Below are 15109 nucleotides of genomic sequence, written 5' to 3' on the forward strand. Positions count from 1 at the left end.
TTCTTAGCCTGAGAAACTATCTCTTGGTGATTAGTAGTCATAACATCCGATCTTTCTTTACACATGTGTAGATACACTTTACACTCTTATCACATGTCTTTATTTGTTATCAGTGCTAGGATTGTGCCTTTGATAGCTAGATTGACATCTCCATTTTGTTGTGAGCTTAAACTGTCTTGCACATGTCACATTTGATGGAATCTGAGCTTATATTTTGACCTAGAACTTTGTAGGTACGTTCTAAGCAAACCTTCACGAGACTTCACTCGTCCACTAGGGACACTTAGTGGTTTAAAAGGCTTAGTGCATACGCTAAATGCATTCGAGAGACCAGCGACAGTGGTATAGGTAGGATTTCCTTAGTTTTGTTTTACTTGAGGACAAGTAAAATTCAGGTTTGGGGGTATTTGATGAGTGCTAAAAAGTGCATATTTCTATATATTTTTCTTGCATTTAACTCATCCTTTGTGCATTAATTCTACATTTTATCCCATATTCTGTATTTTCGTTGTTTTCAAGAATAAATACTTTTCTTAATTAATTTTGCATTTTTAGGTACTAAATAAAGCCTGGTTATCTCACGGAGCGAAAAGAGCAAAGGAACGGCAAAGACTCCCGCTAGGAGGAAGCGAAGAATGATGTTTGCAAGAGCCGAATCAACTAGAAGTGGGCTTGAAGAGGAAGAATTGTTCTTAAAGAAGATATGGGCTTGGCATACCCAAGACCCAAGACCCTTACCCAAATCCATTTCCATTATCCATACCCATTTCCATGAGAGCCGTCAGATTGGATCCATCTCATCATCCAACGGTCACCTCATCATTGTGCATCAAACTCCGAAGCTCCCGTCAAACACTATAGTACCTAACTCCATCTGAAACCGTCAGTTTTGTTGTATCTCATCATCCAACGGTCGCTTCTATCCCGTCGTTGGATCATTCCATCACCTTTTCATCCTACACTTTCTCTTCGCTGATCATCAACCTTTGATACACCCGCCTCACACCCTAACATCAGAACCCTATACCCCTAACCAAACGGACCCTTCTTCTCCATCGAGTTCTTCTTCTCATCTTCCCCAAACTGCAGAGAGCTGCTCCACAGTTGTGCAACTCCATCACCTCCACCAGCTACACCTTCTTCTCGAACCACACCACCACCACAACCACCCGACAACACCACGACATCTCTACCTAGCCTAGACTTCTTTCCAAATTCACATCTCTGAACCCTATGTGTGGGTTTGACAAGAAAGCTCGAGCTAGGGTTTCACCAACAGCGAGGAGAAGACAAAATTGAGGGCAAGAAAAGCTTCAGAAGAGCAGAGGGGACATACCCAAAGCATGGGTCGAGCTCAATTCAGGAAATTGGTGAGAGAATTTGATTTTCCCCAAAAAAATTAGGGTTTCGAATTAGGGTTTTGTATTTTTGAAAAACTATAAAAGGGAAGCTGTAGAGAATGCAAAACTTGTTCTTGGGTCATCCTAGTTCCCCCTAATTGGGTTAATTTCATTTTTCAATCCAATGCATATCTTCTTCTTATCCACTGTTAATGTTTGTTGTGTGAATGTTCAATTGTTTGTTGTCTTGTGAATCTTCTACTGTTAGTCCTGTAATTCCCCTGTTTACTCACATGTTCTTGTTTTGAGTCTTAATGCTTGACAAACATGAAAACTCCTAACTTCAGCATGTTCTAAATCCACCACTAGGGTGAGAAGACCCTTAAGCCTTGTTGGTTAGCCTTTAGGTTGATTCTTGTAGAACTCAAAATAGTCTAGGCTAGCTAAATTCCTAAAAGCCTCACTGACTTGTGATTAGTGGTGCTGTAAAAAGACCACTAATGCTAGGGGTCAGTGGTGGCTCTAAGGGATTAACCAGCCATATTAGTTAGAGACCTAGAAACCTAAATGACCTGTGATTGTTTATGCTTTAATCAGATAGGCAATGCTAGGGGTTAATCTAAGGATTTTAGGTTAGATAACTTGCCACATGAATTGCCCTGGCCAAGAGACTAGCTTGAACTAGACCCTCTTGTCCATTAGGGACAAGGATTTAACCTAGGTGAACTAGCTAGGTGAAAGAGAAATCTTAACCCTAGAATCACACTTCTATTCCCACTATTTTCATTTTCTTCACTACTTTTCCACTTTGTTTCCCTGTCACTGCCTTTGGCCCTTGGCCATTGTCTTTGTTTTGTCACATTGTTACTATATCACTACCTCACTGTAAATATATCACCTTCACTGTCGTTGTACATATGCATTGTAGCCTTGTTTCCCTGCCTTGGCCTATCCCTCATTGTCACTGCCTTGCATATAGAATTAGCTTAGCTAGGAAAACTTCATAACACCCCAAGTCCCTGTGGATTCGACCCGTACTTGTGCACTCACTACAACAACACCGTGCACTTGCGGTATCACTGTAGGCATCCATTTATTCATCTTATTTACACATCTATATTCGCCTACCAATTGGTTTTCTAGTAGGTTTGATATTTGGAATTTATGGATATCGACCACCTACCTCATTTTGTGTGCGGCAATAAACACGGAAAAATCTCAAAATCCTAAATTTCTTTTGGTCGGGGGTTAGGAGCTTTAGAATTCAAGCTTTTGTCTAACTTTGAATGTGAGACCAGTAATTTCTACTCAAATTATATATACAATTACAAAAAAAAAAAGAACTGATATCAAGCATCACGCATTCACAACGTACATGGATGCTTATTAAGGTGTACTCCAATAAGAGAGAATACAAGCTCTATTTATATAGGCTAGACACAAGAATATCTAAGTAAAATAATCGTAAAACCTTAGATATTCCCTAGATTATAACCCGTGCAATACACGTTTATAACAATTTTATAATTCTTAATAAATTTTAATTATTTAACGGTGTCAACACCAGTTACTACGTGACTTTCACAAAAACGCGTGTCCATATTTAATTTAATCTTATGGTTACAAATGGATCGATCCAACGATTATAATTTCATTAAAATTATGCACGTTCAGAACTCTCGTCCAACCCTTCAGTCTATGCTGTGTTTCTAACCCCTTTTATGTCTTCTTTCACCTGCAAATTCGAAATCCATCAACCAAAATTTAGATTTTAGACTGATTTGAGTTTTATTATAAACCCGATTCCAAATACCCACGTAACTCCTCATTCACCTCCTAATACACCCATATTATTGTCATCTTTATAAAACCCTAAATTTCAGATTTGCAAAATTTTAACACATATTATCAAAACTAATGAACAAAATGAAGATCAAACGAATACATACCAAACGTTAAATATCCCAAATAAATACTCGTATCCTTTTTATTGAAGACTAATAACAAGCCCATATTAAGGTAAAAGAAAAACAAAGAGCACACCAAACAAATAACAGATTACCCTGTAAATGTTGATTATTGTTCCTACATAAAAGTAAAGATTTAGATCGATTCCAAATACCAGATTACACATTTTCTTCTTCAATAGGTGGTCTTCTTCAATAGGTGGCTTTAGCTGTTACTGTACCTCCTATATAAGCTCAGCGGGATGCCGTTTCTGCTGATTTACCGAACATTGAGTAGATCTGCCCGATGGTTTCTTTGTAGTAAATAATCCATGGGAAGAACAAGCAGACACTCATGACGAAAATCAAAACCAACTCAAGGTCTGTTAAACCAGGACGCTTGGTGGTGGAAGTTTGGTTCGTAAAAGGGATAGGTGTTCCGATATAAGCTGGTGATACCATACTTCCCACGGTGATTAAATAAGTTAATGCCATGGAGCAGCAAGCTATCCACATACTGCAAACAACCCATTGGAAGATACGTTTTTTTTTGAAAGGTAGGTCAGTTAAGAGCAGAAGAATTGTGTTTATTGAGCAGAGGAACGCCAAAGTGTTACAAGCGATCACAAGTTTGAAACGGCCAGGATTTGCATTAAATAGTACTGACACTCCGGCGTGTAAGGGTGTCTCGTTGTAGTTTTCTTGCCAAAAACCTCCAGGTGGAGTCAGGGCAGTTGTAAAGGCCATGGTTGCTACCAGTACTGCTACCACTATGATCGCGTTCCATTTATCTTTCAGCCATTGCACGTGCTCATGATTATCTGCGCCTGGTCTCTCCATTTTCTCTCTATCTCAATACTATTACTTTTTATATGCTTGAATGAGTATGCATACAACTAGCAGTTTGGTACCTATTTATAAGCAGAGTTCCTTAACGGTGACGACTGGTTTAACAGTCATCACTTAAATCAGCCGCCAAAGGAGAAGTAAAAGTCCATCGTAAAGTCAAGAAAATAACACATGTGGCCCTCTTCAGATCCATTAGGATATCGCTCTAGATCCATTAGATAACTAAAGCCCCGAGAATAGAACTCGTCTGACTAATATTATAGGCTAGTTTAATACTATTTCTTCCTTAAGAAAAGTAGTTTTTCTACGTAAAATATGCTAAATGTTTTAGGAGAATCATGGATGAAACAAAGAAAGATAAGAGGAAGGAGAAGAACAATATTATTAGGAGAGTAGTATAGAATCAATACATAGTTTTCCTTATATACAACCCTAGAAATCTAGTTGGACCGCACATCCATGTGTCGTAGGCCCTGTAATACCCCCTTGTGCAGTTCAATAATAAAACTTTATACATAATGCTTTACATATAGTTCTTCAAATGTCGTTCTTCCTTGATGACTTGTGCCGGAGTCCATTGTCTCATTAAAACTTTGATAAGGAAAAAATCCGGTGGGATAAAATCTTAGTGCAACTCTTCACATGTAATACTTCACATGTTGTCTCGTATTTTATATGTAGTTCATCACATGCAACATGATCCTCAAAAATCGACGAGTCTAAGTTAATTGCCTCGTTAAAACTTCGTCAGGAAAAACCCAGAGGGACAAAACCTGAACTAAAGAAAAAGAGTACAATATTAATAAACTTAGAGCATAGTTGGATGTGTATACGTTGCCTCATTAAAACCTTGACAAGGAAAAACCCAATGGGACAAAACCTTGACGAATGGAAAAGAGTACAAAGTGGAAGATGCAAGTAAAGGTGGATATGTTGCAGATGATCACTTTGCTTTGTTGAAGTTGACTAGTCGCTTCACAACTCCTAAGACAGAAAATTCTCGTGGGAAAAAAATAGCCTTATCTGGGAAATTACATTCCCAGTGTTTGTTGTGGTCTCATTGAATACCTTACCGAGTAACAAAACCCTATGGGAAAAAGTAACCCCGGTGAAGGAAAATAGTTCAACACACCATTAGATGCTCCCCCTGATGTCATACAATTTTCTTTAGTCTAATGAAGTCAAAAGGAGTTCATTACACTTTACTTTGGTGACTGGAACGTTTATAAAACCTTGTTGTTGAATCTAGAAATTACGTTGCTTAACAAACTATCGCATTTCATTTCTTTGATTCAGATATTTTCAGTAATATCAACACGATCTTTATGTCTTCAACGTTCAACATACTTGATGTCTTTAGTGTTGTCTTGCTAAAAACCTTGTCAAGTAACAAAACCCTTTGGGAAAAACTATTCTCGGTCGAAGGGAAAAAGAGTACAACACAGCTTCAATTTCAAAGTAAAATATGTCGACATCATATCCTTGGATCCTCCCCCTGATGTCGACATCTCCCCCTGATTACTTTCAGAGTTGTTCCAAACAGTTCCTTTAGTGATGTATTTTTCGAAACCGAATATTGGTAATGACTTAGAAAATAATATACCATATTTCCCTCTGATTTCTTTAGATGGAGAAGAGATTATTGTTCCTTCATAATCCACAACTTATAGATTGCACTTTCATTAGCATTCCTTTTAATGTCTTTGTAGGGATAAAACAAATTTTGTCAATGGTTACTTTTAATTACATGATTACATTAACTATACCATTCTAATGATGTTGCGTTGGCGTAGAGCTATATCTAGCTAACAAGTTCCCTGAAGATGTAAAATTTAATCGAGTACATTATTATACTAAGTACAACAATGCGTCTATTGTAGTTGGATATGGGAATTTCATCTCCCAACACATCTTCCTCATATTCTTTTGGATGAAATGGTTACTTACCTACAGTTGAACCTCGACTAATCATGGGAGTGTTATCAGGATGCATGTCTTTGTTAAATTTTCTGACAACTTTAGACATATGCAAACTGGTGGAATAATATACCATATACTCAGTATTCGATCGAGCTTTCCCTAAATTTTTCATCTCAAATTCGGATTTTAAATAGCCTTTAAGTTCTCTTATTACATCAAGAGTACACATCATGTTTATACCATCAACATAAATAACTACAATTCCAAATCAGGAACTTTCTTATGAATAAGCAAGGAAAAATAAATTACTTATCTATGCCCTCCAAATCAAATAGCCACTTAGACGGGTATACCACATCCACCTGATTGCTTGAATTACTAAGTGAACGTTCTATCTAACTGTAAACGCACTCTATGGTTTAGAGTCATTTGATTTGGGCAACAAAAGTCTATCAAGTACTTTTGTAAATATCTCCTATCTCTTGATTCTTTCAGAGATACGTAACAACCACATATATATGTTGCATTTTAAGTCCTTTTGAAATTACTAAGCTAATTAAGTAGCGAAACTCTATAACGTTCATTACAAGAGAACAATTCCAGGGCTTCGTGAGAAACCTCGCGCCACAAGGCGAGTCTTTGTACTTTAAGACTACTTTATTCTCATTATGCTTTATGACAAATTAATTATGTATGTCAAAAATAGGCTTTACACTTGGTTGGTTAGCACTACCACACCAAATACCCGTATATTTTCCAAAGAACTAAGTTCTACCTGGATTGTGTAGGCCAAATATGATATTTATTTGAAATTAATCAAAATAAAGCATGGTTCGATCTCAATGTGCTCTATTTCTGGAGCAACTATTTATGAATTATATCATCACTGTGCACGCATGATCCATCCATTGACTCATATGCATTCTCATAATCTGTCAGGATTTCATTGTTCTCTAGAATCATTTAAAACTTCGGAGCATCCTCCAGTATTGTTTCATGGACATAGTCAGAGACAATCAAATGAGATGATTTCATTAATGACACAAATTAGGTTGTGCCTTACTCGTCTACTTCCTCTCTAGGTGAGCATTGATTGAACCCGGTGGTCTCTCCATCTTCCTTTATGGAGCCACGGCCTCAACTACGCTTCCACCAAGTGTAGTTGCAACACCTTAGTCTATAGTGTACCCCATACTGAGGATTTCTAACCTTGCAGGAATATTTGCAGTTGGTATTTGTGATCTTGTCACTTTAGTGGCATCAGTGTACATTCTGAAAATTGATTATTTTTTGTCACTGCACATTTACATTTGTGGAGTAAAAGAATTAATATGAGACACAGTGGGAACACACAACGACAATTCATATCGTTCCCTTAGAAAATACATTTTCTTATCTCCCCTTAACGACGGATAGGGCAAGACAATTCAGAGACTGGAAATAGAAGACGACAGAAACTTGAGAAACAAATGTGAATCCTTAATGAAAGGGTAGGTGATGCAATTAAAATGATATGTTTTGCGGATTCTGAAACGGAATGGAAGACGCATCGCGCATGCGTGTTATACTAGTGAAAAGAAAGTAATGATGGGTTTTGCAGAATTCACTGTTTCCACGAATTTATAATCTCATGGGATTATAAATTCCGGGATTCATGTATTTTCGTTGTGTGTTTGGTAACTCAATTAAAATTCCTAGGATTTATAGAGTTTTCTTTTTTTAAAATCTTTGTATCTTTTGGCATTACTCTTAAATCTAAAAGATATATATATATATATACAAGATTTATAGTTAAAAGAAAAAGTGGGTCCATAAATCCCTTGATAAGTTTCCCAGCAAATATTAGGAGGAAAGGTCGGACTCCATATGCAGGATTTGCTGGAAAACCGAATCCCGTAGGAAGCGTGATTCCTAGGATTCGAACAACCAAACGCACAGAGGAAAACGTAATCCTACCAAATCCCCTGGACCCACAAATTCCACCTTTAAAATTCTACATCCAAACACATCTTAATACTGTTTACAACAGGACAAATGTCACATGAACCTACAAAGGCATTAAAGACCTGCTACAGGTTAAAATAATAATCCAATAATGTTCGAATGATTATAGAATTAAATATGGAAACTAATTTCCATATGCCCCCCGTGTTCCATTTTACTTGATGTTTTAGTTTTTTTTTATGTTCCACAATAGATGAGTGTTTAGATATTTTTCCCAAGTTCTTACTAGTTTTCCCTTGTTTTGGGTTCATATCATACCATTAATTTTCATTGAAATTAGTAAATGGATAATTTTTAAATCCACTTCATGGAGGATAAATACTCTATCCCAAGTAAATTGCAACGATTCGTAATTTACACTAAATATAAAAACTAAAAACTAGGGGCTTTAAATTTTTAGGAAGCTATTAATATGGGTAGGTTTGGAAAAAATTTACACCCTATGTTATTTCTTAATCTGCGTGAAAAACTCTACAACATCATGTAAAATAGAACTGAGAGAGTATATGACAAAGTAGAATATCTTTGTTTATCTCGCGGTCCTATATGTTTCTTTCCATCCCTCTTCCTTAATAATTTCTCTCTTCGTCTTCTCCGTTTATTGGGTCCCTCCTCCTTTATAAGTTCTCAATTCTCATCCCAAGACTCAATTCTTCCCAACATCCCGTAATAAGTAAAATTAAAATAGAAATTGAATTTGTGACTCAAACAGATTTCCTTAAATACGTATAGGATTTTAGAAAAATAAGTAGATTCTTGTACTTAGGGTTTGGCAGTTGGATTTGGGTTTGTCTATTACAAAAAGAATAATTGGGATCACTATTTCTTTTTATTTTTTTTGAAGGGAGGATCACTAATTCTTGAATCAACATTTATATGATTTTTTTATGCTAATGTTTATTATTGACGCATGATTGATGATTCTAATCAATCATGATTCTACTCAAAACTGTGTATGACTCAAATATTTGGTTTTTCATGTTGGACTAATTAAACCCAAAAATTTACAATCAAGTAAGAAGTCGTACCATGCTAAATTGTTCCAAAGACAAGCTTAGATGTAAACTAGAATGAAATGGGATTTTTACTGTTAAAAGTCTTTATGCTAAATTGTTCGAACGTAGGAATGCTAATGCAAACACCGTCTGCAGAAATTTTTTTTGGAACCTTAATGTTTCTCAAAGGATTAAATTTTTTCTTTGTAAATGTTTAAACAACGCCTTACCTACAAGGCAAATATTGTCCTCTACAATGAGCGAAAGGGGGTTTGATACCTCTTGTCATTTATGTGGTTTTGCTGTGAAGTCTTTGACTCAAGTTTTCTTTGATTGTCCTTATGCTAAGTCGGTTTGGGCCTTGTCCCCGGGGCCTAATGTTTCTAATGTGCATAATAATGACTCTTTTTTAGATCATTATAATGAAATGGACTAGGGATGATTCGACTTCATTGTCTTTAAAAGTAGCTGCAACTAAAGTTCGGTATATACGGAAAGAGAAATGCGACAAGGTGTTTTATAACAAAACTAGTACTAGTATTAGTTTGTCCATACAAATCCAGAGGTTTATACAGTTTTGGACTCCTTCTAGGAATGTTGATCAGAATAGTGTTACTGTGATTATTCAAAGTTCAAAGTTACCTTTACCTAATAGAGAGTGGACTAGTCCCTTAGGTGATACTTTTAAGATAAATATGGATGGTGCGTGGACTTGAACGGATACAAATGCAGGTTACGTGATTGTTATTCGTAATGCACAAGGATACCAAGGAGCAAGAGGAGGGACCTGTGGGTTTCGTCTCCTGAAGAAGCTGAAGCACTAGCTGCTTTTGAAGCCACAAAATGGGCGAGGGAGAAAGCGTTAACACATTTCTCTTTGGAAGGGGACTGCAAAATATAATGGACTATTTGAACGGAATGAGTACTTCAATCTCTTGGCAGGTACAAAAATTACTTGATGAAGTAAAAAGGATGATGGTTGAAGTTACACATTTTCAAGGATACACTTTCATTCACAGATCAGGCAACGGTTTTGCTGATCTGCTCGCAAAAGAGGCTAGATCTTCTGGTTTTTTCTCAACAGATTTGGGTTCATGTGCTACAAGTGATCAGCCAATCTCTTTTAAAAGAACAAGCCAATGTAATGCATGTGTTTATTTTCCTGAATCTCTGGATTGTTCCACTGAGAACCCTTGTAATATTAAATATTTGGGTTAGTTTTGTATGAAATGTTTGTTTCTCAAAGAAGAAAAAAAGTAAGAAGTCGTCTTAATCTTGAAATCATTTGATATAACAATAAGATTTTCTACCGATTTTACTGGATGAAGAAACTGGAAATAAGGATAAGTTTTGAGATGGGAAGACAAAGAAACTAAATTGCCATGGTCAAAAGTAGGGAAATTAATTTAAAACACTTAATAGAAGGATAAATAAGGAAAGCCCGTTTTTTCTTATACTAATAGGTTTGCCTAACCAAGAAAAGATTTACTTAACCAAGAATCTATGTGATTCCCAAAAACATTTATAAATACAAGAAAAAATAACTAGATCACCGCTGCCGCGGTGGGGAGGGCCCACCGAAAAAAGTTCGAAACACCGTTATGCGTAGTAGTGTTATAAGGTTAAAATTGATATGCATTCAATTTATGGTAGTTTACATAAATTTTTCCCATTTTTTATGCATTTTGTGGTGGTTTATATTAATTTAACCCATGTGCTATGTATCCTTTGTGATGCTTTGTACTATGCACTAATTTCCCCATGTATTATGCATCGTTTGTGGTGCTTTGCATAATAACTATGTATTAAATTTTAAAAATCACTATCAAATTTTTCGTAAAAACACTAAATTTGATATTGTTGTTTGTACTCGTTGTGTAGATTTTTTAAAATCCTTTCCAGCAGTAAAAAATTTGTAAAATTATAAGACACGAATTTTTAGATATGTTATATGAAAGTTTGATTGCCAATTATACCCCTGAAAAAACAGGGTGTATAAAGAATTATAATAATTAGACTAAAAGGAGGGACATTTTAGGTTTTTCATGTCCCAAAGATTACCATCAAATTCATTTCCAATTTTTTTATCAAATTGCACATTTCTGTTAGGTTTCAATTTATAAAAAGTGGCTATAAAAAGGATCCATCCCTACGGGCCCTCCGGTTGGTCTGCCCAATAATATCTTAAGGCAATTAATTTGGAACCGTTTTTGGGGGACTACTCTCCAATTTTTGGGGGTGGATATTAGTAATAATGAGTCACCCCTTATCTATTTTTTAATATCAAACTTGCCCTTGGTAATTAAATTAGTTAGTATAATGATTAATTAGTGTTAGTATAATGATTAATTAGTGAGGTTAAGATTAATTAACCAGGTGTTTTTAAAAGAATAATTTTTGAGAGGAAGGTTTTTTTTTTTTTTTTTAAGATGGTTGATTTCGAGATGAGGGTTTTGGGTACTTAGGTATACTTCAAATTTAGTTAATGTTGCTTGAATTGGCAAAATCTTTCGAAAAATTGAAAAATTTATAAAAATGATTTCGACCATTGAAATAGAGTTCGGCAAGGACATCTGAAGAACAGGTAGCCAAACTCATCTGCAAGTGTAGTTCGGCTAATAGTTTTGAAAACACAGGTAGCCGAACTCAACTTTAATGGAGTTTTTGCTTTCAAAAAAAAGTTCGGCTATGAAAAAAGTTGCGACGTAACCGAACCACATGTTCGACTGGGAAAAAAATCGACGAAACCGAACTCAATATATATGTTTTCAGAGAAAAGTTCGGTTAGGTGAAAAAAATTGTGATGCAACGGAACTAAACGTTCGGCTAGGAGAAAAAGGAAAAAAAAAGTGCGACGTAACCGAACTAAAAGTTCCGTTAGGAAAAAAATTTGCGAAGTAAACGAACTTTTCTCTGAAACAAAAAAACTCCATTAAAGATGATTTCGGCTAGTTCAACAAACTGTTTCACATAATTCCTAGCCGAACTTTTCTCTGTAACTTCCATCTTCAACTCATTTTGATGATTATTTCTCATTTTTTTGCAACGTAAAACGAATGAAAAGTAATGGGTTTGTTATAATTTTGATTTTGATTTTGTTTTGTTAGTGATGTAAATTAAGCTATATATATATATAGGTGGCGGTGGTGGTGATTTGAGGTGGTCGGTGGTGGTGAGCGGCGGTGGTGATGGGAGGAGGTGATTATATATATAGGTGGTGGTGATGGGAGGAGGTGGTTATATATATATGAAGGGTAGGTTAGTCATTTTCACAATTCAGGATACCCCTTTTAAGTATAGGATAGACATTCCTATCACCAAGTAGTCCCCCATCATTTTTGAGTAGCCCCCAAAAACAACTAGGTTGGCTTAAATGAATTCCTATTTCCATACGATATAGATTGGTGGAATCAAAACTAGAGTAAAAGAGCATATGATTTTTCAAAATTCCATAAATCAGTGTAGAAAATTGTGACCAAAAAGGGGCGAATATACTTAAACTTGGAAATCTTTTGGAAATGAAGAAAATTATTAAATCAGTTGGCATAAAAGAGCGTCATTCAAGAACTAATGATTCTCCGTTGAATATGTTCATGAACAATGCATGAATCTCATATTATGTGGTTCATATGTGACTATTCTTTTATCGAATCCTAAAAGTTTGTGGTCCAAGATAATATTTTTATTGTCAGGCCCACAATTAATTTTATCTACCGTGACACTCATAATTATGAAAAATATCTACCGTGACACCTATAATTATCCGAAATTATTAAAAATGTTTGCATGACGGTTTATGCATTCGCATGACGAGTTATGCATACTATTTTTCAGGCATGACTCGATATGCAGCCTAATTTTTCAGGGGTATAATTGGCAACACAATTTGGATATAACATATCTAAAAATCTGAGCCTTGGAATTTTACCAATTTTATATCGTTGGAAATCTTTTTAAAAGAGCTACAGAATGAGTACAAACAACAATATCAAATTTTTGTTTTTCACGAAAATATCGGAGGTGATCATCAGTTTAGGGAAAGATTTCGAAAACTAACTACATATTCGTTATACATACTCCAAAAAAGATGCATAACACAATATGCATACACCACAAAAGATGCATAACACGTTATGCAATCATATTTTTGTTCATGCATCAATTATTTTGGTTATGCAACCACTAAAATGATGTATATGCCTGAATCCAACAGAAAAAGCAGACGCATAACAAATTATACAATCATTTTCCCGACTGCATAACAAGTTATGCATCTATAACAGATTATGTACCCATTGTTTTGGTTGATTTTAGTGCACACGGATAAAATCAATGCATAATGCATTATGCAACCATATTTTCGGACGCATAACCTGTTATGCATCCATTTTCATGGCTACATAACATGTTATGCAGATATTATTGTAGGTGCATGACAAGTTATGCAGTCTTTTTTATTGCTGGTTTCGATACTAACAAATAAGTTGATGCATAACGTGTTATGCAACCATTTTCTGGACTGCATAACAAGTTATGCTACAATTTTTGTAGATGCATACAATGGTATGAATCCGTTTGCATGAATGCATAACATGTTATGCAAACATTTTCTCGAATGCATAACATGTTATACAACCTGTGGCCTAGGCATACATCTAACATTCATCCAATACCAATTTCATCTGATATTCCCTTCAATACTCTCAGCTGCATTTCCAGTACCATTAATTCTGAAATCCACCACCTGCAATAGCTCACAATCTAGCCAGTAAGTTCATATCCATCCACCTAAACCCATTTTACAACAATTCAATGGCACCACCAGTACCTTCATTGCAAGCCTAAGCATTTATCTAGGTTCCACCTACACCATTTCAGTTGAGTTCCTGCAAACCCTTAATCCTAATACAGCAAAACAATAAGCCTTTGTTCAGTTACAGCAGTAGCCATTCCTCCTTTGCACATTGTCGTCCTTGTTGTAGTCAGCAACACACCCATACTTTTCTAAATCCATTGTAAAACCACCTGCAACACCAGTTAACACTGCACCAATAACACAACTCCATTTCCTGCATCTTCACCAGCACCGCAATCCCCTGTCAATCATCAAACCAACGATTCCATTATTCTGCATCTCATGTCACGTTACCACATTCACGTTCTTTCTCCGTCCATCTCTCAATCTTACTCTTCAAAACCCACAACCCAGAATTTACCTTCTTAAATCTTCGATTTTTAGTAACAGCAACAGTGGTAGACTCATCTTCTTCAATACTCTAGTCTCGATCTGATTCATTTCCTTCTTTGAGCTCAATTTCTCCATCTGAGAACCCTAATTTCACCAGAATTGTCAAATTCGTCAAACCCATCTTTCAATTTCTCAATCTCAGTTTAGAAAAACTTCATCTTAATTCTTCTCGTTCTTCCCTAATTTATCCGTCTCCTAAGTCTCTGAGATTTCATTAAGTCTCAGCAACAACCGTCATGGGGAATTCACGGTATAGTGGAGAGGAAGAAGAAAAGGAATTGAAGATGAAGAAAAAAAAGACTGAAACATAATTTTATAAATTCTGGGTGTAGGAGAAATTTTACCCCAGAAAATGGGTGCGCGCCTGAACTTTTCTGGGTGTGGGTTTCACAGTGGTAGAAATCTGTAAAATGGGTTTGTCTGTAGTTTTCTCTTTTCTTTATGATCATATCATGGGTTGTGTTAACCTGTGCACACAAATTAATAGCCTTAAGATATTATTGGGCCGACCGACCGGAGGGCCCGGAGGGCCCGTTGGGAGGTATCCCTTTTATGGTCACTTTTTTATAAATTGAAACTTAACAAGAATGTTCAATTTGATAAAAAAGATGGAAATGAATTTGATGGTAATCTTTGGGACATGAAAAACCTAAAATGTCTCTCCTTTTGGTCTAATTATTATAACTCTTTATACATCCTATTTTCAGGGGTATAATTAGCAATCAAACTTTAATATAACATATCTAAAACTCCTTGTTTTAGAATTTTATATCGTTGGAAAGGATTTTAAAATATCTACATAACGAG

This window comes from Papaver somniferum, chromosome 7, assembly GCF_003573695.1.
Source record: "Papaver somniferum cultivar HN1 chromosome 7, ASM357369v1, whole genome shotgun sequence".
NCBI lineage: Eukaryota > Viridiplantae > Streptophyta > Magnoliopsida > Ranunculales > Papaveraceae > Papaver > Papaver somniferum.